This window comes from Rhinolophus hipposideros (genome assembly GCF_964194185.1).
Source record: "Rhinolophus hipposideros genome assembly, chromosome: 1".
In the NCBI taxonomy this organism is placed as follows: Eukaryota; Metazoa; Chordata; class Mammalia; order Chiroptera; family Rhinolophidae; genus Rhinolophus; species Rhinolophus hipposideros.
The window spans coordinates 87925273-87952818 of NC_138047.1; positions in this window are offsets into that span (position 1 = coordinate 87925273).

The window sequence follows — 27546 nt, forward strand, 5'->3', positions numbered from 1 at the left end:
ACAGACTGCAGAGGAGGTTTTTACAGTAGTAAACAATCCACAACAGCCTAGGGAGATTTTGGTGGTAAACAGTCACCCAAATACTGCACTGAAACCTCTCAGGAATTTGTGAGCCTGATGTGGAGGCTGGCTGCAGTATCCTTGGGACGAGATAAAGGTGGTCACAGGCCAGGTACAGGCATAAGATCTGAATCTGCATTAATGTAGTAAAAACCACTGGTCACATTTTGTGATTCACTTGAACTCCACTACAGCCAGCTAGTACTGCATCACCGAGGGTACTCTCAACACCAGGCCAACCAGCCACATGCACACTCCTAAGGAGCCTCTTTCAACATTTGGGCCTTACAGGCAAGTGACAGGTGGAAATAGGCATATAGGGCCCTGGGCATTTTGCTAAGTACCTCAATCCCAGTATTGGTGGCAGCCAGCTTCAGTTCAAACAGAGGCCACCCCCATATACCTCCAGATCCAGCACATGCAGCAACCAACTGCATACATCTTTGAGGCACCTACCAGGTAGCCATGGGCCAGTAACAGGAAGGGCTGAAACTGCGCTGTATGTGACCCCACCCAGGAGACACAAGAAACAATACATACACAGATCAGCTTTTGACCACACCAGAGTGCTACCTGGTTTGAGCTATAAGCGGCACACCCAAAGGGAACTCTCAATAGGCATACGAGCCTGAAGGAGCAAAGCTTCCACTGAGGGTGTCAGCAGTCACACTGCAGCTCCTACACTGTGGGCATAGCCAATCCTCATTGCTAGTCAGCCTGGGAGTCAGCCCCACTCATTGACACGCCAAAAGCAACCAGCACTCACCTACAACAGGAGAATACACACAACACAAGGGATACCTTTGGAACACACACACATGAGATTAGAGAGACTGAGCAATTATACTACAAAGGACACATACTACATAAGGTCATTGAGCAAAGACTGAGAGACATAGGTGATCTACTAAATACACAGAAGCAAGCACAGAGCCATATCCAGAATGAGGAAACAATGAAACGTGTCCCCAACAAAAGAACAGAAGAAACCTCCAGAAATGGAACTAAATGAAACTAAATGGAACTAAATGGAACTAAATGGAAACTAAATGAGTTTTCTACAGGAACTTTGCAGGCCAGAAGGGAGTGACAGGAAATATTCGAAGTGATGAAAAACAAAGGCTTACTACCAAGATTGTTCTACCCAGCAAGGCCATCATTTAAAATGGAATGAGAGATAAAGAGCTTCCCAGAAAAGAATAAGCTAAAGGAATTCATTACCACCAAACCAGTATTGCTGGAAACCAAACCAGGAAATGTTAAAGGGGCTTATTCAAGCAGAAGAAAGGTGAAAATAACTAATGAAGGCCAGAAATACAAATAATAAAATGGCAATAACTATGCACCTATCAACAATCACTTTAAATACAAATAGGTCAAATGTTTCAATCAAATGACATAGGGTAGTTGAGTGGATAAGAAAACAAGACCCATGCATATTCTGTTTACCAGAGACCCACATAAGATCAAAAGACACACACAGACTGAAAGTAAAGAGATAGAATAAGATATTTCACACAAATGAAAATGAGAAAAAAGCTGGGGTAGCAATACTTATATAAGACAAAATAGACTTTAAAATGAAGACTATAATAAAAGATAAACAAGGGCACTACATAATAATAAAGGAATTGATCCAACAAGAGGACATAACCCTAGTAAACATCTATGCACCCAACATAGGAGCACCTAAATATATAACACAGATATTGACCCACATAAAGACATTGACCCACATAAACAGTAACACCATCAGAGTAGGGCACTTCAACACCACACTGACAGCAATGGACAGATCCTCCAGACAGAAAATCAATATGGAAACAGTGGCCTTAAATGACACATTAGACCAGTTGGATTTAATCAATATTTTTAGACCATTTCACTCCAAAGCAGAGTATACACTCTTCTCAAGTGCACATGGAACATTTTCCAAAACAGACCACATGTTAAGCCACAAAACAAGTCTTGATAAATTTAAGACAACTGAAATCATATAAAGCATCTTCTCTGACCACAGTGTTATGAAAGTAGACGTCAATTACAAGAAGAAAACCAGAAAACACACAAACACATGGATGCTTAATCACTTGTTACTAAATAATGAATGGGTCAACAATGAGATCAAGGTAGAAATCAAAAGATACTTTAGACAAATAAAAATGAAAACATATTAACCCAAAATCTATGGGATGCAATGAAAGCATTTGTGAGGGGAAAATTCATAGCAATGCAGGCCTAACTAAAGAAACAAGAAAACTGTCAAATCTTTACAGCTAAGAAAACTGGAAAAAAGAACAGCAAAATAAGCCCAAAGGGAGTACAAGAAAGAAAATAATAAAGATTAAAGTGGAAATAAATGAAATAGAAAACAAAAACCAAACAAAAAGTACAAAAAAGACAAGTAAAACCAAGAGCTATTTTTTTAAGATAAACGTAATTGACAAACTCATAGCCAGACTCATCAAGAAAAAGACATAGAGGACACAAATTGATAAAATCAGAAATGAAAGAGGAGAAATGGCAACAGACACCACAGAAACACACACATACACACACGCACACACACGCACACATACATACACACATCAAGAAAATACTATGAGCAACTATATGCCAACAAATTAAACAATCTGGGAAAAATGCATACATTTCTAGAAGCATACAAACTTTGAAGGCTGAATCAAGAAGAAACAGAAAATCTGTATAGACCTATAACTACCAATAAAACTGAATCAGTAATCAACAAGCACCTTACAAACAAAAGCCCTGGACTAGATGGCTTCACAGGTGAATTTTACAAAACATTCAAAGAAGAATTATCACCTATTCTCCTCAAACTATTCCAAAAAATCCACAAGGAGGGAAGTCTTCCACGCTCATTTCATGAGGCCACTATCGTCCTTATCCCCAAACCAAAGACATTACAAAAAAAGAAACTATAGGCCCATATCCCTAATGAACATAGATGCAAAATCCTCAACAAAATATTAGCAAATCAAATTTAGCAATACATTAAAAAGATCATACACCACGATCAAGTGGAATTCATTCCTGGCATGCACAGTAGGTTCATTCAATATCCACAAATCAATTAATGTGATATACCACAATAACAAAATAAAAAATAAAAATCATATTGTCATGTCAATAGATGCAGAAAAAAACATTTAACAAAATTCAGCAGCCATTTATAATAAAAACTCTTAGCAAAATGGGAATAGAGGGATATCACAACATAATAAAGGCCATGTATGATAAACCCACAGCTAACATCATACTCAATGGGGAAAAGCTAAAATCATTCCCCTTAAGATCAGGAACAAGATAAGGTTGCCCACTTTCATTCAACATAGTTCTGAAAGTTCTAGCAACAGTAATAAACAAGAAAAATAAATAAAAGACATCTAAATTGGAAAGAAGGAAGTAAAATTGCCATTATATGCAGATGGCATGATACTATATATAGAGAACCTCAAAGACTCCACCAAAAACTATTAGAACTGATAAATAAATTTAGTAAAGTAGCAGGACACAAAATTAATATTCAGAAATCAGTTGCATTTGTATATACCAGTAACAAACTATCAGAAGGAGAAATTAAGAAAACAATCCCATTTACAATTACTTAAAAAATAATAAAATACTTAGGAATAAATTTAACCAAGGGGGTAAAAGACCTATACTCAGAAAATTATAAGACATTGAAGAGAGAAATTAAAGAAGATACAAATTAATGGAAACATATACCATGATCATGGATAAGAACGGATAATATAGTTAAAATGTTCATATTACCGAAGGCAATATATAGATTCAATGGAATCCTATCAAATTACCATTGACATTTTTCACAGAACTAGAACATATAATCCTAAAATATATATGGAACCATAAAAAGACCCTGAATAGCCATAACAATCTTGAGAAATAAGAACAAAGTGGGAGGTATCATGCTACCTGACAACAATTCATACTACAAAACAATAATAATCAAAATGGCATAGTATTAGCATAAAAATAGACACATAGATCAATGGAACAGAATAGAAAGCCCAGACATAAATCCATGCTTATGTGGTCATTTAATTATGACAATGAAAGCAGGAATTTACATTGGGGTAAAGACAGTCTATTTAATAAATGGTACTGGGAAAACTGAACAGACACATACAAAAAAATGAATCTGGATCACCTTCTTATGCCATATACAAGAGTAAATTCAAAATGGATTAAAGACTTAAATGTAAGACCCGAGACAATAAAAGCCCTAGAAGAAAATATAGTAAGTAAATTTCCAGACATTACACTTAGTAATATTTTTACTGATACATCCCTTCAGGCAAGGGAAGAAAAAGAAAAAATAAACAGGTGGGCGACAGCAAACTAAAAACAGTTTTTTCCACAACAAAGGAAATGACCAATAAAACAAAAGGCATCCTAATAGGAGAAGATATTTGCCAATGATACATCTCATAAGAGGTAAATGTGCAAAATTCATAAAAAACTTATACAACTCAATACTAAAAAAAAAACCACAACCCAATTAAAAAATGGACAGAGAACATGAAGAGACATTTCTCTAAAAAGGACATACCAAGAGATGGCCAAGAGACATATGAAAAAAATGCTCAATCTCACTAATCATTAGAGAAATTCAAATAAGAACCACAAGGAGATACCACCTCACTCCATTAAGAATGGCTATTATCAATAAATCAACAAACAACAAGTGCTGGCAAGGATGTGGAAAAAAGGCAACCCTCATGCACTGTTGGTGGGATTGCATATTGGTGCAACCACTGTGGAAAACAGTATGGAGGTACCTCAAAATTTTGAAAATGGAGCTACCTTATGAAGCAGCAATTCCACACTTGGGTATCTAGCAAAATGAATCCAAAACACTAATTCAAAAAAATATATATTCATCCCTATGATTATTGCAGCACTATTCACAATAGCCAAGATATGGAAACAATTGAAGTGCTCATCGATAGATGATTGGATAAAGACACTGTGGTACATTTATACTATGCAATATTACTTGGCCATAAAGAAGAATGAAATCTTACCATTTGCAATGACATGGATGGTCCTAGAGAATATTATGCTAAGTGAAATAAGTCAGGCAGAGAAAGAGAAATACCATATGATCTCACTTACATGTGGAATCTAAAGAACAGAATAAACAAAACAGAAATAGACTCAGAGATACGGTGGGGTGGGAAACTGATAGTTGCTAGGTGGGAGGGGAATGGGGATTGGTTAGTAGATAAAGGGATTAGAAAGTACAAATTAGTAGTCACAATATCGCTACAGGTATATGAAATACAGTTTGCAGAATATAATTAAAAATGTTATATAGATTATGTAGGGTGCCACTAAAAAGAATACTTCACAGACTGTGTAGATGCCTGATCACTGGGCTATATATCTGAAATTGAATAATATTGAATGGCAACTAATATATATATATATATATATATATATATATATATATATACATATTTAACTTATGGTTGGCATTCAATATTGTTATATACATACATACATGCATACATACATACACACACATATATATTTATATATATATATATATATATATATATATATATATATATATATATATATATATATGTTGCCCCCACACACACAGGATGTGGAGTACTGTGCAGGGAATATAGTCAATGAAATTGTAAGAGCTATATTCAATGTCAGAGGGGTAGTAGATTGGGGAGCTTAGGGGCCTATGACTTTGTGAGGGGTGTAAATGTCTAACTAACACATTGCTTTGTACACCTGAGAAACTAAGAATAAATAAATAAAATAAATTTTTAAAAAGACAACAAATGTTAGTGTTGTTCTTTTAAAAACAATTTAAGCAGTTTCTATTTAGGCTTTATTCACATATACATGGATAAATATGAAAAGTAAAAGAAGAAAAACAAACATTTTTGAGTCCATTTTAGAGACTGGGCACTTTTGCATAAACTATGTCATTTAATCTTCTAAAAATCCTCATGAGTAGGTATTTTTAGCCTCATTTTTGCAGATGAGAAAAATGAGGCTCAGAGAAGTAATGTTATGGGAATATAATACCACTAGTTTAATCAAGACTCCACATTTTCTGTTGACAAGCATTTTGATGGCCTTGGGAGAAATGAGTTTGTTACTGTTTTTAGCCTTTGCTCCAAATCATCTGTGCTATAGCAGCATAGCTTACTGTATGGTATTCATTGGTAGCAAACTTGTGTCTTTTCCCTGAAGCAGAGAAAATAAATATTCTAATCTCTCTAGATTGCTGTGAAGATACATTAGCTCCCTTTCATCAAAGAAATATGGATCATAAGTACAACAAATAAACAAGTAACAAACATAAATGCAATCTCAGAGTATTCAAATCAATTGGAAATATTTTTGATAAATTTTGAGAAGCTGTAACAGAGGTAACAGAAATGTCCATTAGCTTTCCATAGCATTTCCCTATTGTCAATCTTAATAGATGATTAAGTAAAAAATGTGGCGTGAATAAGACTAAAATGAGCAAAAGTGAGTAGCACTTTTTATCACTGCTGAAGTATTGAAGTGAATTTATAGTGATGAACTTTTGCAAGGTTTGGAATAAAATAAAATATTGAACAAAACTTTGAAGTCATATAATATCAGGATTGCTAAGAAAGCATATAACAAACAGAATGCCAATGCAGGGCATATAAATGTGCTGCATACAGAAGTAAGGAAGGACACTTCTGCAATGTTTGTCATTGTTTAAAGAAGAATCTTTCACTTATGAGACCAAAGGGAACCATCCTATTCTTCTATCCCCAAATGTAGCATAAGTAGGAAAAATACAAATGGTTATTTCAGTTTTCCCAGGCTTTCCAAATTATAGGCACTCTATGAATATCCTATTAATAAAGCTCGGTTTGGGGGGTTTTAGCACACAGTTAGTCTTACCACATTAACATTAAACTTTGGAATCTGACTCTAGATAGGCTTAACAGACCAGTATTTCTTGTGTGATATTGCCTACACAATGATCCTAATATACTCCTCTTTTGTTGTAGAAGTGATTTTAGGACTTAATGACACACAATTGAAAATATGTAATTTATTTTCCATCACTTAGGTCATTTGCCTCTTCGACTATATGTAATTTTATTTCCACTAAAGTGTACTTTAAATACCATTTTTCATTCATATTCATTCATTGAACATTTGATAGGAGATAATAACAATGTATAAACAATTAGAATACAAAGTCATGTATCATAAGTACAGATGAGAGAAATCCTGTGCTGTCGGAGTGTAGAAAGAAAAATCTTTGTTCAAGAGAGTGATTAGGAATGGCATGGGCAAGAAAGTGGTGTTTGAACTCAACTGAAAAAGAGGTAAGGTACGAAATGGCAATTACAGAGAGAGAGAGAGAGAGAGAGAGAGAGAGAGAGAGAGAGAGAGAGAGAGAGAGAGAGAGAGAGAGAGAGACGGTGAGAGTATTAAAATGCAGGGTCATAAAAAATATTAAGGTAAACATATATATCAACCATTGGGCTTGGACTGAAATAAGGGAATAATGAAGACAATGAGAGAATTAAGAATTGCAGATTGTGTAGGGCTGGAATCTCAGTTGTATTTCTAAAATATTCGTTTTTATCATATACATCATGAAGTGGAGGGATATATATAAATATATAGATAGATATGCATATAGACATCTATGTAGATATAGACATATATCTACATCTATATCTATCTATCTATCTATCTATCTATATTAATCTATCATTGATAGATTTTGTACACACACACACACACACACACACACACACTTTGAGACCAGAAGTTGGTTAATTCTTTCATTCAGCAACAATAATACAATTGTAGGTTCTTATATGGGTCAGTTATTGAGAGAAACACAAGAAGGTAGGGTTCCTAACATCAAAGGGGAGAGATGTGAACAACTGGGATGACTACTAAATGCTTCCTACCATGTTTCACTGAAAATAAGACTTAGTTGGACCATCAGCTCTAATGCATCTTTTGGAACAAAAATTAATATAAGATGGGTCTTATTTTTCTATAACATAATTTACTTTATAATATAATTTACTTTATAATAATACTATATAATATAATTTACTAGAATAGAATAGAATAGACTGAGTCTTACATTAATTTTTGCTCCAAAAGACACATTAGAGCTGATGATCTGGCTAGGTCTTATTTTCAGGGAAACATGGTAGAAATAATGCAAGGTAACTTAGAGGGACATGGTACATCTGTTAATACTAAGCATAATGGAGTCAAATGGACAGACTAGCAAGGTAGAACACCCATTATAAATTTAAGTAATAATAACCTATACTTAAGCTACTATAAAGAAAAGTGAAATAAACACATTTCAGTGAACTATTCTGTGAGAGGTCAAATAGTAGGTCATAGCAAAGGACACCATGTCAAAAGTGATTCTAAAATTTTCTGACCATGGTGGTGAGAAAATACTTTGGTTTTGAAAAGTTGACAATTCACTTTTAGGTTATACACGGAAAACAGAAAATGGTTAAAGTTAAAGATTTACATCTAGAAACAAAAATAGGCAGATCAAGGGAAATGACTTTTATATACCCGTGTAAAGCTGGTAGTTGAGAATGGTAGAGTGAATTCGATATCCAAGGAATAAACTATAGAAACATAATGAAAGATTATTAAAGATAGACTTACTATTACACAAAATTAAATGGCAGAAATCAGAAAAAAAAAGGGTTAGCAAAGAAGATGTAAAAGAACAGTAGAATGACCCTATTGTTAATTGAATTAAAGTTTCAAAGAGAAAGGTTGAAGAGGAAGGTGGTATGTCATCACCAGAGTGAAATTATGCAGAGACATCTGGTAAGTTAAAGATGTGAAAAGGATCTGGACACTAATTAATCATTGGACATTTTGAGAAAACAGATTTACTGAAGTAGAAGAAGAAAGAAACTTCATTGCAAGAGGTTCAGAATAAGTCTATGGTGAGGTTGTGGGGTCAATAAATGTAGGTTTCCCTTTTAAAAAATGTGACAGTGGGTTGGGTCATCAAAATGGTGGTGTGAGGTGAGCCTCTGTAAAGCTCCCCTGAAATTTACAACTAATCGAACAACAATAACTCCACAAAGGACTCCCTGCACAGCAGACAAGCAAGATGAACAGGCCCACTACTGAATTCACCTAAAGGTGGGAGAATCCCACGAGTGGGGGAGGAGGAAAGGGAAAAGTGCAGAGACGGAGACGCGCTGACTTAGGACACAGACCTAGCTCAGTGCTCCAAGCTGGCTGCATCCAGGAACTACCACAGCTGCGGGAGAGGGAAGAACTCGGACTGCTAGGGCTCCACTTATGACCCACAGGGCTGAGGGTGCAGCATGTAACATGGCTGAACCCAACGCTCACGGCAGACACCTCGGAGAAAAGACTGAGGGAAGAAGGCTGAAAACAGTGGTTTAAGCCCTCACTGCCGAGCAGAGAACAGAAGCCTTAGGCACTGAGATTAGCAGTCCTCTCCCTACCCTCCCAGAGCTTGCCCCACCCCCACCTGCCCAGTGCTAGAAGCAGAACAGTACCAGTGTCAGATCAAAAAAACAGAATATTTGCTGTTCTGAGAATTGTGGACTTCAGACACAGATTCACAGCCCAACTAGTTCCGGCAAAGGGAAGGGAGCTGTGGAAGCGGGACCGGCTGTGGTGGTGGTCACTGCCGTTGCTCTGGGCCACCTCTCACAACTTACCCCACCCCTGGCCCCACCTATCTGGGTGGATCCCTGCAGGAGTAAACAGAACTGCTGAAACATATGGGCTCTGAATCTGGTGCAGGAAGTGCTTTGGAACTTCAAAAGTTCTCCGCATACACACATGGACACTGCGCCCTGTGACTCAGACAAATTATTAACAAAGGAGAAGCCCGTCTCCCAGAAAATCCCCACATTGTGTGAGAAGCTGGAATAGTGCAGAAAAAACATAGCACTACCATGTGAGAGAGGAAAAAAAAAGGCTGAGTCGGAGAGAAAATAAAACATTCTACCAACAAGTATTGGAAAACAAAAGAAAGACCTCTTCCTATTAACCTGTTGCAGAACCCACTCCTGTAGATGTCTAGGAAGAGAAATAATAAATCAGTAATTGCCGTGAATAACCAAGGCAACAAGACAGCTCAGAAAGAAAGTGAAAAGTGTCCAGAAAAGGAACTTAAAGATATGGAAATATATGACTTAAATGACAGAGAATTCAAGATTGCAGTTCTGAAAAAACTCAACGAGATGCAAGAAAACACAGAAAGACAGTTTAATGAACTCAGAAACACAATCAAAGGACAACATGAGCATTTTGTGAGAGATTGAAATTTTAAAAAAGAACCAAATGGAATTTCTGGAGATTAAGAACACAATAGAAGAAATTAAGAATGAAATAGCCAGCTTAGGTAATAGAGTTGAGCAGATGGAGGAAAGAATCAGTGACGTCGAAGATAGGAACCTGGAATTTACACAGATGGAAGAAGAAAGAGACTTGAGACTTAAAAGAAATGAATGAACTCTACAAGAACTTTCTGACTCTATCAGAAAGAGCAATATAAGAATAATGGGCATACCAGAAGGAGAAGAAAGAGAGAAGGGAACAGAGAATATATTCTAACAAATTGTTGATGAGAACTTCCCAAACTTGTGGACAGAACTGGATCCTCGAATCCAAGAAGCAAATAGAACACTTAATTACCTCAATCCCAACAGGCCTTCTCCAGGGCACATTGTATTTAAGCTGTCTAAAATCAATGACAAAGAAAGAATCCTCAAGGCAGTCAGGGAAAAGAAGATGGTAACCTTGAAAGGAAAGCCCATTAGATAATCATCAGCTTTTTCAGCAGAAACTCTACAAGCAAGGATGGAATGGAACCAAATATTCAAACTATTGAAAGAAAGAAATTATGAGCCAAGAATAATATATCCAGCAAAGATATATTTTAGATATGAAGGAGGAATAAAGACCTTTCCAGAAATACAGAAGCTGAGGGAATTTTCTAATACACGACCTGCACTACAAGAAATACTAAAGGAGGGTATTTGACCAGCATCAACAAGGACAATTTGTGACAACCAAAACATAAAAAGGGGGAGAGTAAAGGCCTGAACCGGAATATGGTAATGGAGAAAGTAAGCATGCTGAAGAAAATAGAATATTCTAAATATCAAACTTTCTATACATAAACTTAAGGATAATCACCCCCCCAAAAAAAAATCCAGAACTGAAATATATACTGTAATAAAAGAAGAAGCAGAGGGAAACATCATAGAATACCACAACACAGAAATAATAGACAACAACAAAAAGGCAAAGAAACAATGGAGACACAGCCTTACCAGAAAACTAAGATAGAATGACAGGAAATCCTCACATATCAATCACCCTAATGTAAATGGGCTGAACTCACCAATAAAAAGGCACAGAGAAGCAGACTGGATCAAAAAACTAAACCCAACTGTATGCTGTCTCCAAGAGACACTTCTCAGCTACAAGGACAAGCATAGACTCAAAGTGAAAGGGTGGAAATTGACACTCCAAGCAAATGGTACACAGAGAAAATCAGTTGTACCCATAATGATACCAGATGAAACAGACTTCAGGGTGAAAAAGATAACAAGAGACAAAGATAGACATTTCATAATGGTAAAGGGGACTATACAACAAGAAGACATAACAGTCATCGATATTTATACCCCCAATCAGTGAGCACCGAAATATACCAAGCAACTACTAACAGATCTAAAGGGAGAAATTGACCAAAACACAATTATACTAGGGGACTTAAATACATCATTGACAGCTATGGATAGATTATCCAAACAGAAAATAAATAACAAAATAGCAGCCATAAATGACACATTAGATGAATTGGACATCATTGACATATATAGAGCACTTCATCTTAAAACATCAGACTATACATTCTTTTCTAGTGTACATGGAACATTCTCAAGAATAGACCATATATTGGGACATAAAATCAGCCTCAGCAAATTTAAGAATATTGAAATCATACCAAGCATATGCTCTGATCACAAGGCTTTGAAATTGGTCATCAACTGCAAAAAGAAAGCAGGAAAAAACACAAATACATGGAGATTAAACAACATATTTTAAAGAACGACTGGGTCAAAGAAGAAATTAGAGGAGAGATCAAAAGATACATAGAAACAAATGACAATGAAAATACATCCTACCAAAATTTTTGGGATGCCGCGAAAGCAGTTTTAAGAGGGAAATTTATATCATTACAGGCCTATCTCAAGAAACAAAAAAATCCCAAATAAATAACCTCATGTTACACCTTAAAGAACTAGAAAAAGAAGAACAAGTGAAACCCAAGGTCAGCAGAAGAAGGGAGATAACAAAAATCAGAGCAGAACCAATGAAATAGAGAACAAAAATACAATAGAAAAAATAATGTGACAAAGAGCTGTTTCTTTGAAAAGATTAACAAAATTGACAAACCCTTGGCTAGACTCACTAAGATAAAAAGAGAGAAGACACTAATTAACAAAATCAGAAATGAAAAAGAGGAAGTTATCACGGATACCAAAGAAATACAAAGGATCATCCAAGAATACTATGAAGGACTTTATGCCACCGAATTCAATAACCTAGAAGAAATGGACAAGTTCTTAGAAACATACAGCCTTCCAAGGCTGAACCATGAAGAACTGGAAAATCTAAACAGAACAATCACCAGTAACGAAATTGAATCAGTCATCCAAAACCTTCCCAAAAGCAAAAGTCCAAGACCAGATGGCTTCACGAGTGAATTCTACCAAACCTTCAAACAGGATCTAATACCAATCCTGCTCAAACTCTTCCAAAAAATTGAAGAAGAGACAGTACTCCCTAACTCATTTTGTGAGGCCAACATTACCCTGATACCAAAACCTGGTAAGGACAACACAAAGAAAGAAAACTACAGACCAATATCTCTGATGAATATAGATGCAAAAATCCTAAACAAAATTCTAGCAAATCGAATACAACAATGCATTAAAAAGATTATTCATCATGACCAAGTGGGGTTCATCCCCGGGGCACAAGGATGGTTCAAGATCCGCAAATCCATCAATGTGATACATCACATAAACAAAATGAAGGACATAAATCATATGATTATATCAATTGATGCAGAAAAAGCATTTGACAAGATACAACATCCATTTATGATTAAAACACTTAATAAAATAGGTATAGAAGGAAAATACCTTAACATAATAAAAGTCATATATGACAAGCCCTTAGCTAATCTCATAATTAATGGTGAAAAACTGATGCCCTTTGCTCTATGTTCAGGAACATGACGGGGCTGTCCCAGCATTCTGATGTCCCGCCCTCTCCCAAAAAGTTTTAAGTTATTGAGAAAAAAGATTTTCAGTATTTCTTAAAAGTAAGAAAAGGGAAAATTTCTGAAGGGTCATTCAGTGAATCAAAAGTATGGCCTCACTCACCGTTGTATTTTGAGTAGCTGTGTGTGTGTGTGTGTGTGTGTGTGTGTATGAGAGAGAGAGAGAGAGAGAGAGAGAGAGAGAGAGAGAGAGAGAGAGAGAGAGAGAGAGAGAGAGCGCGCGAGCACGCTGAGGTTTTCTGTCAGCTATACAATCCATCAAATCCCACTGCAGAGTAAATTTTTCAAAGACAGGTTTTGGTGTCTACCAATTTTGTGGTGTCTACCAATTATTAGCAAATTGCAAAAAAAAAAAAAAAAAATCAGTGAATAGTTTAATGGACCTTCAATGTCCCATACTGACTCCAAACAGAACACTGAAGCAAGTAGTACTACTTGAATTGTGATTACTGATAATGATATTTTACTTTCCATGCTACAGATAAAAGCAAAAGCCTGAAATTTATTTAATATTCAAAGTTGCTAGCACTTAATGATAAGGAAAGCAAGTCAATTAACAATAGGCCTTTTTTTGTTTGTTTGTTGGTTTCTGGAAAATATCCAGTATAGTCCTTAATTTCATACACTTAAGGAAATTATCCATTCATGATTCTTGGATATCTCACTCAATACTAAGAAAAAACCTCATGTTGAGATATTATTATGAGGCTTTTGCTTAAACAAATAAAGGTTGTCTCATGGGGGAGAAATGAGTATATTTTTGAGTGAGATTTTATTATAAAAAGTTGTTTTGGTAGGTTGAGCAGAAAGGGGAAATGTGTTGAAAGTTTTAGGAAGTATCAAAGACCTAGCCCTTAGATCTAAGAAGATGTGAGCAGCAGGCTGAGAGACAGAGATGGAAGGAGAGCAGGGATCAGACTGCAACTCCTGGGACAAGGAATGGCCAATTGACTTTAAGAGGCAATGATATCTGGCATCCAATTTTGTAACTTTGTTTTCTGTGTTGTAAATTCTCTATGATATCCTCAAGTAGTTCTGAGTTACTACTGTCTTAGGGAATAATAAATACTCTTTGCTGGTTCCATTTCCACAGCAAAGGATGGGCAAAGAAACCACAAAAGCATGGCCGCCAACAAAGGACATATCTAGAAAGAATGAAGAGCAGCTTGCAACAAAATTTCAGAGGAAGGTGTGACAAGTAAAAACAAAGGCATGTAAGTGTTCCTTAGGGGTTCTCAGAAATATTCTGGAGGACAGATCCTCTTGCAACAGATGAGAACTTCATTTAATTTAGATATTAAGGGACAGGGCATAAAATAACTTTGGGACATGGGACTGCATGCTTTAGAACATTGGCTGGAACTATTACTTTCAACCTACTGCTACATGCACAATTTATGGACAGAAATTCAAACATGATACATATCAAGAAGTCAAACGATGCTTCAAAACTGAAAATTCAGCTCACAGTTCATTCTCTATTTTTATTTCCCTCCTAAGGAGTGGTTGGCTTTTTAGGGACAGTCTTCTCTCTTCCCACTTTAACTCCCTTCCTGTGGCAGAATCCCTAAAAGGACACTACCTAAAGAGCTTTAGAATTTTAGTCTAGTGACTGAAAAAGATTAAAATACACCTAAAAACACATTTGTATGTTAAACATATCTTAATTGAAATAATGAGCCTATGCAGCAAGCTACTAAAATATACTTACTGTATATTAAAACTACTAATTAATCAGGAGAAATGTGTTGGGATGTAATTGTAAAGTTTCAGTGAATTAAATAAGCTTCTCAGATAACTTGTTCCATGGGGGAAAAAGAATCCCAGGAGATATTTTTAGTCATTTGGTAATATTACATGTTAAAATTCTCTGTCTATAAATCTCTTTCTCTTTCTGTGTGAGTGTGTGCATTTGTGTGTGAATGTGTGTACTGATCAAGCCTAAATTATTTGGGAGGAAAATTTACTGTTAGGTAATTTTACTCAGTGACTATTTATAATTTTGCTGATAATGATAGAAAACACTGATAACACCTGTGCAGTTATACACATACACGTTACTTTTTCTATTTATATCTCAACCTACATATGCAGACACACACACAAATATATACGTATGAATATATCTAAAACATTTATATATAAAGTTTTTCTTTCTAAGTTTCTGTATGGAATACGGCAAAGACTTGATGATACCTTCATCATTTTCTATGCACAAAGGACTTTTTTTTGCCTTTGTTTCACCTAACACTATTGTGATTCTCTCCATCTCTTCCCCTTTCCCTTCTCCATGCTCTCACATAAGGATGAAACTTATTATTTTTTATTTTAACCTAAATGCTAAAATGTACACATATGACAGTCTAAATGGGGGAAATAAGCACAACATCAAAAATAATTAAAGCACACTAGTATGGCTTTGCAGATGTGCTGTTTTTTGTGACTGGGCTCAAAGCCGTGACTGGTTCTATGGAATTTTGTTCAAATGTATTCAGTCTTCATTGTAACATTCTATTATGTCTCCCTATTCAGGAATCCAGGTATCACAAGCTATCCTTTGGATTTCTCAAATTCATTTTCACTCATCAAATTTTGTTTGCCCTAATGTCTTAATCCTTTAGCCCTTTATTGATGTTACATTGATAAAATAATCAAGTAACAAATTTATATGTAAGCTCTCCTGTATTTTAACTGGGTATTGAAAAGATAATCAAGTCACATATACCTACACTATTCATTCATTCATTTATGTTTTATTCATTCAAGAGGTACTAATTTAGTTCCTATTGTGCACCAGAGTTTATATTGTATTTAGGGGCAATCAAAACCAAATTTGTCTACTCTATTTAACGGAAACTTCAAGGATCCAAGCATGAAACACAGTTAAAGCATATAAGCAAATAGCTGCCTTTTCATCTCCTACCCTCAACTTTGCCAAAATTGACTACAATTTTGTATCCGGATGACTTGAACTGTAACTTTCATGATGCCCAATGTCAACACCAAAAGTTACCTGCTGGTCCAGGTGCTTCCTGTAGGATTATAATATTTGTGTTTCCTGTTGGGCTAAGATGTTTTGATTTATGATGTATCTAGGCAGTTGTGTTTATACACCAGTTAGGTAATTTGGTAGCCCTCTGCCGGACTCCAGCAGTGTTTGCCATCACTTATAACACAAAGTGCCAAGATCTCATTCTTTGAGGGACACAAAATAAATGACTGTTCCAGACTCACAATTAAAACAGATCTAAAATACTTCTAACACCAGTACGAAGTATATTTCAATGGAATTACTGCCTCCATGGCACAATGTTATACCTGTGTGTTTATTTTTGTACCTTTAGTTTATGGATTTATTGGACAACAAACAATAGTCCTAAAAACCGAACTGCTTAACAACCGCTATAATGTAACTAGACCAATATCTCTGAAAATGTCTTCTTATACCTACAAAAATTGTTTATATATAGGGATTGAGGGAGCATGATTTCACTCACTGTTTTTTCCCAGAAAATATTCAGCATTCCTTCACTAAACATTAACTGACTCTATTCTTAAGTTGATAGAGGTCTGTTGTAGCTTTGGTTAATCACCTCTTCTTTCTTTCACCCGTGTAATGAAAATATCAATTTGAAAGAAGTGTTATAAGAAAACATTTCACTGGAGACTCTCAGAAAGATGACACATTAACACCTAAAATAAACATCAAAATAATTCCCTGAACTTTGCTAATTATAGGGAATTATTACGACGACATGTAAATTGCCTCTAATGATTGTAGTTACATATACATGGGAAAAATAGAAGTGGAATGTTTGAAAATTAATTTGTTAGTCTGCTTTTTAGATAGATAACTCAAATTTTATTTTTAAAATGTACTTTAGAACATTATTCAATTCGTTTACCTGTAAGAATCAAGTTAACTAGCCAGTTATATCTATACCACATCGTATATTATTATTTTATCTTCACATAAAAATAGCACAATTACTTTATTTAAAAAAAAAACATTAAAAAAAATTCAGCAAGAGAACTGCTGATACTTACACTAAATAGTGTAATCAATGGAAAAGTCCATGTGGTTATTTCACTTCAGTCATTTATTTGTTCATTTTTATGTAGTTCCAAGTCATCATATATACCTATATATTTATTTTGATCATTTACCTTCTAATTATCATGTAAACTACTAAATTTCTTATAAAAATTATCTTGACAGCAATATACTTCCTCATTACATGGCTAAAGTATAATTTACTTAGTATCCAATTCACAATAGGTTTTTGTGGATGGAAACTATCTGAAAAATGCATAAATTAACTGAACAATTAAATCAATTACTTTAATTTAGAATAAGACATTTATAATACTAATTATTTTTAAATCTGAATTATTCAGATACGTATTTGAACCTAAATCTCCAATGATAGCCAATGACACATAATTTATTTTTTATAAATAATGTATTTCATACGCTGTAATCCAATTGCATAATCATTAAGTGGGTTAACCTTTATACTGTGGGCTTTAGAATGCTAATATAAATGAATATCCAAACAAATTATTCATTTAGTGTACTATATTTAACATGTCTCTATGAGGGGGTTAACTAAAAAATAAAATAGATGAAAAGGTTCTAGCTGTTTTGATTGGGTATAATGAAGTTGACATAATACAAGGTAAATTTCCTCTTCACCTCGTTGTGCTTCAGATTGCTTTTCTGTCAAGTACAGCAATAATAACAGCAATAATACTGTATAACAGCAATAATACTCAATGTCAAAATCATAAAAGTTTTGAGATTTTTACTCTACTTGCAAGCTAACTGGTTATTCTGTCATAATTTCATGGATTCTGATAGAAGTCATGAAATTCCTGGGTTAGAGTCAATAAATGATTCATTACTCACAAGCAATAGTAGTAATTGCTGAATTATCAGTATTTTTGTGCTTGTTCTTAGAGCCCCGGCTCCTACAGAGCTATGCAAAGATGGTCTGATGACACTTGTACAGTGCATTGTATTACAGGAGAGGATCCTTGCTTTTAGGTAACCTGAACCTTTTATAATGGACTATAAGCATGCTTACCTCTTTTGATCTGGAGTGAGAGATCTCTATTATACTGGACAGTAGGCATGCCTATCACTTGTTCTGGAGGAAGGCATTATCACTATCTTCCTAAACTATGCTCTACACAAATATCCTTGAAAGGTAATTCAGAACCAAGGACAGTGCCTCCCTTCAAGATGAACAAATTATCCATAGAGGACTGTTTCCCAGTGCTCAACTCATAGATTTTATATAAGGATTGAGTATGTGTAATATACCGGGGGTGCCAAAAAAATCTATACAAGTGGACACTTTGGTTAATGTTGCTCAAGCAGTAGTTTGCTGTAATCAGAAGCATCTGGACACCAATAGTAATAACCTTGAGCAACTCTTGTAATTGCAGAAGTCAAACGTGATTTGTATTAATTTTTTGTTATTGGTATACATTGAGTATTACAATTTTAATAGTTTTTCCTTTACTAAAATGTGTATACTTTTTTTGGCATTTTATATATATATATATATATATATATATATATATATATATATATATAGTCATTTTATATTTCATATATAGTCATTTTACACTTCATATATATAAAGAATACAGTGACCTATTATTGTTATTATCCAATTTATGCAATAATTATTCTATGACTATCTCTATAGTACAAGGAAATCTGATAGGTATTGAAGACAAAAAATAAAGAGTTCATTCAGAGAAAATGCAAACTCAGGTTTCAGGCAAATAAACACAAAAAATAAACAATTTGGAACTGATTAGAATGAATAATTTTGAGTATATATTTCAAGGGTAATGGCCTAGTCTGTGGTGACCTGAGGAAACTATCTTTGATTTGAAATCTGAAACATGAGCAGAACTATGCAAGTGGTTTGGAGAATGGGGAACATTCTAAGCACAAAGATTGAAAGTTTCTAAGGTTAACAAGAACATGACAGCTTTAAGAAATAAAAGCAGACAGATGTGACTTGAGTATAGGAACCTGAAAAAGAAAGGTAAAATATGACCCTGGAGAATTTGATTAGTCTAGATCAGGCAAAGATTTTCTGGTCATGCTAGTATTTTGGTATTAATTCTATGGGCAATGTAGTATTACCAAGAGAAGGCATACTTCTCTTAAATGTCACACAATCAGGATTCCAGCTCAGTTAGTTTTATTCACTCAATCAACTATTCTCCATTCTTCATAGAAAACTGAGTGCATAAAAAACCCTAGCTTCTTTTCTCTTTGGTACATTCAATTAAATTGAAGTTACTGTGTTCTCCATAATGATGTAAATGCAATTTTTAGACAAGTATAAACCTGAGAAAATTGGGGAGAAAAGAACTGCAGAGTGCTAATTATTTCCTGGGATTATATATTAATTTTGTCATTTTTTAAAAAATGAAAACGATAATGTATTTTACTTGCAAATAATGAGTTATTTGAAAAAAAATGATGAAGGCTCTATACTGGTGAAATACACACACAAAGAAAATGCATTTTGTCAACTGAGCTCCCCTTTTTAAACTTCAGTTGAAAAGTTAAAGAACCATATAAATTGCAAGCAGCCTGGCCAACCAAGTTCAGCATTAGACTTATGGCTTGGAACTATTTGCTAACTGTAGTAACTATTTAGTAGGCTAAATTTTGAATTTATTTCAAAGTCTCTAGAGGCCAAGGAAATTTTATTATGTAAATTTAGGTCCACAGAGGCTTAATTCTCCCGTATTCAAAATTTAATATTCTAGAGTAATGGTTGTCAGGGAGTATAGAAAAGGAATATGTAATTTTAATAAATGACATAGTATAATCTGAATATAGAGGATGAAGATCATATGCATTCCCTCAGATGTAAAATTTGAGATTTTTTTATATACTACGTAGCATTTTAAGAACAGAGCAATTTGATTATCATAATCTAAATTCAGAAATATAATTTTTTATAACATTATTCACACTTTAATTCTTCACCCAGCTATATTATCTCATGACAACTTCTGCTACCATAACCAAGACTGTTAATGAAGATTTTGGAAATATACGAGATAATTATAAAGCCATGATAAAATTATCAAAGAAATATTGAGGCCATGTTGTTGGGGCTAAAACTTCTCCAAATAAATAATTTGGAGGTGCCATTCCTTTTGGATACATATATGGGTGTACCAACAAGAGAAACTATTCAATGTAAATTATTAAATAATCAACATGTTAGTGGGAAACAACCACCTGGCCTTATTGTAAGAAAACCGAGCTGGTAATTAAAAACAAAAAAACTTTCCAGTCTTCACTCATGTTTGAGATCTAGTGCACATATTAATGTTGCCCAATATGTTTGCATAAATATTTTGTGAAGAACGATCACAAACTTTATAATGTATAGACACAATTTCCTAAATAATATCCTGTGGTTTTTGTGCTACTATTTTTGCAATATATGTTACAGAAACATGCCTTCAGACAATAGAAATGTCAATAAGTTAGACATTTCTATTGTATTAGAGTTACATATAATAGTTATAGTTATATAATAGAGTTACAAAGGTACTAAGACATAATTATAGTATATTTATTAATTTATCAGATATTTATAGAGTGCTACCATTAAGCTAGGATCTAGAGGCATACAAAATATATGTATGATATAAATGTCATGATATCTACCTTCAAAAAAAATTTAGGAAGGCAGCATGCATACGCAAATAACTATGAAATCTAATGATAAAACTGATATATCTCTAAGACACTTTATATATTTGTCTCCCTCATCAGTGCTAAAATCAGAATTCTTTTTTTTTTTCAACTACAGTTGACATTCAATATTATTTTATATTAGTTTCAGGTATGTAGCATGGTGGTTAGAAATTTATATAATGCGTGAAGTGATCCCCCAATTAGTTTAGCACCCATCAGGCACTATTTTTACTTATCACAATTTTATTGAGTATGTTTATTGACTATGTTCCCTATGCTGTACTTTACATCCCTGGGACTCTTTTGTAACTACCAATTTGCACTTCTTATCCCCTTCCCCTTTTTTACCCGTCTCACCAAACTCCCTCTCGTATGGCAGCCATCAATTTCTTCTCTGCATCTATGAGTTTGTTTTTGTGTTATTTGTTCATTTATTTTGTTCTTTAGATTACACATATAAGTGAGATCATATGGTATTTGTCTTTTTCTGTCTGACTTAGCATAATACTCTCTAGGTTCATCCATGTTGACGCAAACTATAAGAATCATTCTCATTAGCACATAATTAAGGTATATTTAAAGACAGGGCTCATTAAGTTTAGCATGCTATGATTTCATATACAACCAAAATATCAATTATTTTTGTGTTCTATTTGAGGCCTTTCCAATGATATCTGCATGTGTCATACGCCCCTGCCTCTCACCTATACCCAGTTAGAGGGTGACTCGCTCATATTTCTCTACCCTTTCCGAAGTTGTATTTTCAATTATCATGCCCACTGTGGGAAGCAAATTTTTAAGACAGCTCCTCGTGATTCCCATCCCATTGCATATTCTCCTCCCCTTGAGTGTAGGCAGAACCTGTAACTATGATGGGATATGGCTCCTTTCATTAAGTTACTTATTAATCTGTACTTTGAGTTAATGAAAAGAAATATTCTGTGTGGATCAAACCTAATCAAGTGAGCCTTTAAAAGAGGTACTAGGTTCTTTCTGAGTCAGAGAAATCCAAAGTAGGAGAAAGCCTGTGGAAGAGGTTATGTGACAAGGAATTTCAGGGTGCCTCTGGATGCGGACGGTGGCCCCAGGCCAAGAGGTAGCAAAACAATGGTGGCCTTAGGTCTACAACTACAAGGAACTGAAATCTGACAACAACCCAGTGAGCTTAAAAGAGGACCCCAGGCTTGAAGAAGGAACGCAGGCCAACTGAAACTTTGATTGCAACTTTGCAAGACTCAGAGCAGAGAACCTGGTTCAAATGTATCTAGGCTTCTAACCAACAAAAACTGTGAAATAATAAATGTTGTTTTAAGTAACTAAGATTGTGGTAATTTGTTATGCAGTAACAAAAAACTAAAACACCTATTTTCCACCCTAAAACCAAAGGTGAAGGCACATTTTGTCCCCTATCCCATAAACAGTTCCTTCAAACTGCTGGGAAGCCAGGTCTGCTGGGCTAGTCCCTATCTCTTTATTATACCTTACTGAACCTCCCACACTGAATTTTTGTGTGTGCACCAACCCTCCTTAGAATCTCAACTGAATAAGAGATTCTGTTTTCTGTTAACCACTTTCCCTAGAGGCCAGATATTTGCTAATTTCTCTCACATTTTGATGGCCTTAAAGGACTTTTTCCCTTAAAAAAAAAAAAAAATCAATGAAGTTCTTTTCCCAGGATTCTATGTACCTGCTGTCGTGACACGGTAGCTTAGAGTTCATATCTCTGCTATAGGTTAATGATAGCAGAAAAGTGCCCATGTGTATTTCTGTATCTTTGTTGTGCTTCCATCTTGTTGCTTGTGATCGATAGCCCTATTTAAACCTGCTGTGTAGATATAACATTTCATCTTTAACATTTTGAGAGTCACTTCAGTATTACTTTCTCACAGAACATTATTTATTCTTGATTTGGGCGTTTTAGATTCTTTTTTGTTGCTACTGTTTTTGCTGCAATAATGACACATCCAGACCTACATTTTCTCTTTACAGAATATTAATTTATGAAGCAGGATTAAAGTAACTGAAAGTAATTAAAAATGAAAAGAGGATAAGTAGGAAAAAATTCTACTTTCTTATTTACTTCATATTAAATATTTTATAAGGTCTAATTTAAACTGCTCCAAATAACAGAGTCTTTTTTTTTCTTTTTAACTGCAGCCCCTCCCAGCCTATACTACTCATATCTGATACCCCAAAGCCAGGACTTCACCCCAACTGTATGAATCTTAGCCAAGTGTTCCCTACTCGTCTCCGTCAGATACCTCCCAGCTTTTGGTATGTGGAGCAATCTACCTAATCTTGTCGATTTTATTTTCTTCTTAGCTTTTTTGGTCTAATCTCTTTCTGTTCAATTTTAGATTCTGTGTTCCAAAGTTACAATAATCTGTTTGATCTTCTCCTCAAAAGGAGAGTAGGACACATAGAGAAGTTTCTTGGGGAACACACAGTTGTGTTCTGCTTGTTTGTTCCTAGCTAGTAGAGGAGTACAGGCTGGTTGTCAACTGATATATTTCTTTGTCCTTTTTTTTTCCCTAACTCTCCCATATGAATAAATTCACTTAAAATTTCTGAGTAAATATTTCTATTTGTAGATTTAAAAAAATATGTATATAGCCAAAAAGACAGCACATAACTCAAAGGACTTTTGACTCAATCTCTGACACTTACTTCAACCTGATGTAGCTATCAGTCATACTTTTCACCTAGAAAATGAACAAGTTATCTCCCTTTCAATTAGAGGGCTGTAGTGCAGTGCTTAGAAGTGTGAATATATGGACTGTGCCCTCTGGTATATTTGTTGAGAGCCAGTTACCAGAACAGACCCCAGAGAAATCCTGGCTTGTTTTGCATCCTCATTCAGGTAACCTGATTTCCCACAAGCATATCCGGAAGTCTTACACTACAAGAGATTCCCTTAGCCTGGCATTAGTTGTGATGTAGTCTGTGTGCACATTCTATTGATAGGACTGATAAGAGCTTAGAATGTGTAGGAAACAGGAAGAAAGAGAAAATGTCCCTGGGACATATATACAGCATAGTGACCATAATTAACAATACTGTACGGTGTATTTGAAACTTGCTAAGAGAGGAGGTCTTTGAAATTCTCACCAAAAAAAACAAACAAATAAAAAATGTAACTAAGTAAGGTGATGGGTGTGCTATCTAAACTTATTGTGGTCATCATTTTACAATATATACACATATCTAATCACTATGTGCACATTTTGAACTTATACAATGTTATACGTCAATTGTATGACAAGAAAGCTAGAAGAAAACAAAACAAACGAAATGATAGCAACTTGCAAAATGTTAACCAATACAGTCAGGAGGCATTTGTTGTTTTTTTCTTAGTCTCTTTTAATGAGTTTAACTAGTGGAGACTTATACATCAAATTCTGCATTTATAACAAAACGCATTTTAATAGAAAAAAAGGAAAGATAACATGCATAAGTCAAAAAAAAAAGAAAAGGAATATCAAAAATACTGAGTTACTCATAAAGATGGCATTTGACTTAAATGTTTTAAATTATGTTTTGTTGTAATGTGTTTAAGACATTGACATTTATATGGTCATGTATTTGCATACTTATATATGTATATTTATGTATATATGTACATACATGTATTTATAGGTATGATCTATACATATGTGTGTATGTATATATGTATATGTATGTGTATGTGTGTGTGTGTGTGTATATATATATATATATATATATATATATATATATATATATATTTGTGTGCAGATGGGAGCTACTGCTCTGTCTATGCAAATTACACACAGGATTGCAAGATACTATTTGTAAAATAAGTAAGCCTGCTGGGTTTAATCACCGCAAATAATAAGTCTCTTTAAATCTGCTACTAACAGCACTTTGGTGTCTTTTATTAGTATATGTATAAAGACCCTTTTGAATTTTTAAAATCCTTTGCTGTTGCTTTCCTTACAAGTGTTGGTACAGCAATATTCTGACTGACCCACTTTCTCCAGATTAATATTGTACAGCTCCCCTTCTTACTATTAAAATAACGCACCCAGGCAATGAATTTGGAAGATCAGTAATTGCTTTTTCTTCCCAGGATTATGGCCAAAAATATGCTTTAGGAAATAAAGCATTCCATTCTGGGTAACACCTCTTGTCTGGGTGAAATAAATCCACTAGCCTGCATAGCTCCTCAGTTAGCTATCTACATTAAACAACGGAACCCGCTGCTTGCTAGTACCCTGGGACAATCTAATCTTGTCCCTTCACCAGAGATGTAACTTTCCCGAGGACTGATGGATCTTCAAAAGTATGTATTTATACATGTGACATGGGCAAGTGGGAGATAGGGCTTTCACTCTTCTTTACACAAATAAACTGGTCTGTGCACAATTTTACCAGCCCAAATTTTACTTCTGAACTTCAACGTCACTTTTTTTCACTTCAACGTCTCTTTTTCAAATAGATGGTTTAAATCTATTTATAAATGGATTTATAGTTTCATTTCTTGTGTAGAGATGGTACTAGTGGCAATAATTGAAGAGTGTGTGTGAGTGTGTGTGTGTGTGTGTGTGTGTGTGTGTGTGTCTGAAATCAAACTCAGTGTTTAAAAGCAACCTGTGTCAGCAGCAGCAATTTCTAGTGGATCTGTTTGTGTGATTGTGTCTTCAGTTTGGGTTCTTTCTAGCTGTTTTGTTAAAAAAAGCCTCCTTGTTTGTATTATTCTGCTATTGCATCATATTTCTTAGCCTATATACGCTCATTTTTTTTTTTTACTCAGTAATGAGTGTTTTAAGAAGTGTCTTCCGTTTTCCCTGTCTTTAGCTGTTCCATTTCAAACCACTACTGTAAAGAACCCAGGAGTCAGATATTACAGGGTCTCTGTAAGGAGACAGCCAAGAATATAAGAAAAAAATTGTAGCCAGAAAACCCTGGATATATTTTCACTGTCAGATATTTATCAGGCCTTGGGAAAATTATGTATAACAAATTGCCATTTTACTCTCATATGAAAAATGTGCCTAACAATGAGTGCCTACTTTGTTGTGTCAATTATGGCATTGTAAAGAGAGAATACACAATGAAAAGTAACAAATGGATAGTATAATACATCTTGCAAAGAGCTAGAAGGTAGTAGAAGACAAAGACCTTAGAATTATAGTGAGAAGAGCTTTGGAAGGTATTGGGAGACAATTCTCTATAGGTGTGTTGTATTTTTGCACCTCTTTTCAACAGAAATATTAATCCCATTTGTACGGAAGAATCTTTTCAAGGATGTATCTGTAGCAAACAGCCCCAGAAGGTAGAGAGAGTGTCTTCCTATGGAACAAATAATAGCTTTGTTTAATGTTCAGTATAATAAAGAAGTTTCCTATCAGGAAAATAAGGCAGGCTTACTGTCCATTAAAAATATTTGGTTTTTCCTACGCTCAAGACTCCCCTTCTACCACACAATGAACTTAAAAAGCAGGTGTCATCTGTCACTCTTCATGTCACCTGCGGAAACTGGAACTCAGGGAAGAAGCAAAAATGCTGATAATCTGGCTACTGCTAGTGCTATGAGTAATAAACTGATCCGAGAGTCTCCAGCCTTCTGCCAGCTTCCATGAAATAGTGGTGGGTCTACTTAACAGCTGGTAAGCAGGTTACACCTCCAATCACTCAGCTTTTGGCAGACTGACCAGGAAACCCAAAATTAACTTTTTTTCAAATTCGTGATCAGAATTAGAGCAACTCACTTAAACTAACCAGGTCTCAGGTTTCTATATTATGATATTAGGGGACTGGCTTAATACTTTCTAAATTATGTCAAGCATTATAGACCAGGTCCTAGAAATGGAATTTCTGATAAATGGGGAAAGATACAAGAAAAGATGGAGTTGTTTTGAGGGAACATTATGTATGGAATGGTTGCAATATCATTTAGTAGGTATGTCATATAGGGTATTTGATTAATAAATGATTAGATACGTTTTAAAATATCATAATGCTATCATTAGAGCTAAAGTTTTCCAATTTAATATCTCATACACTTTGTGATAATAGCAAATTTCAGACTTAGTTCTATCAGTCACACTAGCATTTATTCACAAGGTGGCACATGAAGAGTCACAAAAATTGTACTATGTGTTTTATAACTTCCCTCACAGCACTGTGCATGAAAAGTACATGCAAAGAAATTGCAAAGATATTATAGTATCAGGAATCAGCCCATGGCATGATCTGTTCAGATAGCAACAATACTCAGAATAGAAGGCAAAACAGAAGTATTAAATGGGAACAAAGAACAGATAGCACACAAAAGAACAAATAGTAAAATGGAAGATTTAAACTCAAA